At 33.0% G+C, this 2,500-nt stretch overlaps 1 protein-coding gene and 1 long non-coding RNA gene across 2 annotated transcripts in view; one reads left to right on the forward strand and one right to left on the reverse strand.

Annotated features, from left to right (window-relative positions):
* LOC136851603 (dipeptidase 1-like) overlaps window positions 1-2,500 on the forward strand; it is a 610,672-nt gene that overhangs the window by 410,027 nt on the left and 198,145 nt on the right. The gene's annotated exons all lie outside the window — the stretch shown is intronic.
* LOC136851604 (uncharacterized) overlaps window positions 1-2,500 on the reverse strand; it is a 481,793-nt gene that overhangs the window by 24,917 nt on the left and 454,376 nt on the right. The window lies entirely within an intron of this gene.

Genomic DNA, 2,500 nt, shown 5'->3' on the forward strand with positions numbered 1-2,500 from the left:
AGAGAGAGAGAGAGAGAGAGAGAGAGAGAGAGAGAGAGAGAGAGATAATCTTAACTATAAAGTTTTCTTCTTTGTGTGTGTTTAGCAACTTCTGTCTTTGTTCGTTGTATTTTTGGATTTTTTACTCTATTCCCTAACTTTCTCAACTTTCTCCAGGTTTACAATAATATTGTTATTATATTTTTGCTTTATTCTGCTTCGATAATTATAATTCCACTTGTTTACTTTTGTATTTCCAGTTCCATTTCCAAATGGTTTATGCCATCTTCTTCTGTAGCTATTTTCTTCTTGTCATAACTATCTGTTTGTTTGCGTGAATATCTAGTTCTCAAGACACCCAGAGGCCAAAATCAAATAATGTTTATTGTTTGATACTTCTCGTTAAAGTGAACTTTAATGATTACAGATTAGTTGGAAGGCAACCGAGAAAGATATAGCGAACTATGTAATGGTACCCTTCAAAGTATCAAGAGGGAGAAAGAGAGATACAATGTTTTGGAGGATGGCGTCAAGTATATTTTTTTTATACTGTGCTTTTGTAATATGATGTATTGATTGCATACGTTCGGGAGAAATTTGTAGTATATATTCTTTGTATATCTTAGGTTCTAACATTCGGAAGAACGTAAAATCTCACATGAATACAGATCACCTTTACGATTTTTGTTTTTGTTTTTGGTAAATGTTGTTGTTGTAGATGAGTCCAGTCTATCTCACCAGAACGTTTGGCCAATGACGAATGCTGAATTGTATACGACTCCGTCAAGGGAATGAAGGAATTTATGAATTTTAGGCTGTCAAGACAAGCAAATACTGGGGCACTTTCAGTCATTCAGAGCTTAACACAGCAAGACAGTGGAAAACAGTTTGAGTGGATAGAAATCAAGGTAAAGAGATCCAGAAAACAGAAGAAATGCAGTAACAAGGATCTAAAGGTGGAACTGGGGAAAAACTCTACAGTCAAGGGATCATTTTCCTTCAAAACCACCACTGAATTTAGATATGTTTAAGGAAAGGGTGCAATGCAAGGATCCTTGGGAATAAACAGAATTCAAGTAACGTAAATAATCTTATATTTCAAAAGCAGTTTTTTTTGACGTAGCTTAAATGACATTCTGGACAAAAATCTCTCCTTCCTATTCCTATACTCCATTTAAAAATACTTGTTTACTTGATTACATCAAGTTCTAGAAAAATGCCATTCATGATTTTTTTTGTATGCGAGTGAGTTTTCACCAACAACCTCATCAATTAAAACTTTTATAAATCAATCTACCTGAGAAAAAGATCCAGTGAAATTATGGAGAGAGAGAGAGAGAGAGAGAGAGAGAGAGAGAGAGAGAGAGAGAGAGAGAGAGAGAGAGAGGCATTCGGTAGTATCAATTTTTTTTTTTATGTTTTCATTTTGTCCGAGCTGGGGGCAGAGACCAAAAATTACTTTTATAGCATCGTCTTTATTATAACATACAACGATGAAATGTCTGTTAATGACTGACGTTTAGTAATGCGTGACTTCTCTGCACACTCGCTTTTCTAAAGTCGTGAAACAGGAAAGAACTTTGAAATATGCTGAAGCTTTAGCGTTTCAATAGCTTTTGAAAATTAACTGATATTCAAAAAATAACTTTGAAGCAATAAAAAATTTCTCATGCTTTCAGCCATCTTGTATCCAGAAATATGTCGTCACCTGCTATAAAAAGGTAGGACACAAGTAAACATATATATACATACGTAATCACACATACAGAACCCCTCACACACATGTATATATGTATGTATGTATGTATGTATATATATATATATATATATATATATATATATATATATATATATATATATATATATATATTTCATTTAATGTTTTTCATAAGAACTTAAGTGATATATATATATATATATATATATATATATATATATATATATATATATATATATATATATATATATATATATATATAGATAGATAGATAGATGATAGATAGATAGATAGATAGATGGATAGATAGATACATAGATAGATAGAGAGATAGATAGATAGAGAGACAGAGACAGACATAGTTAGGCAGATATGACTGTGTACGTGAGTTCTTAAACAAAACAATAGCATGCCCTGAGCTTATAAAAACGTATGAATCGGTAAGGGAAGGGATAAAAAACAATTGCTCTAATTCCGCCGGGTCTACAATGACATGGGATCGGCACTGCAATAGCTTTTATGACTGCAAGACAAGGCAATTTCTAAAACAAAGAACCATAATACGAGTATATCTGAGGCCATTTTCCTTGCATTTTTATTTTCCGAGGAGGAACCAAAATCGACTTTGAATATCTGATAAAGCGTTAACCACAATGGAAGAACTACAACAAAGGGGAAGAGAGAGAGAGAGAGAGAGAGAGAGAGAGAGAGAGAGAGAGAGAGAGAGAGACGTTACCTGTTTAAATATAGATAAATGAAAAGTGTTCCTATATCATCTATGGTACTGAAGAGCGACAAACATGA

The sequence above is a fragment of the Macrobrachium rosenbergii genome, chromosome 23 (assembly GCF_040412425.1).
Source record: "Macrobrachium rosenbergii isolate ZJJX-2024 chromosome 23, ASM4041242v1, whole genome shotgun sequence".
Classification (NCBI taxonomy): Eukaryota; Metazoa; Arthropoda; class Malacostraca; order Decapoda; family Palaemonidae; genus Macrobrachium; species Macrobrachium rosenbergii.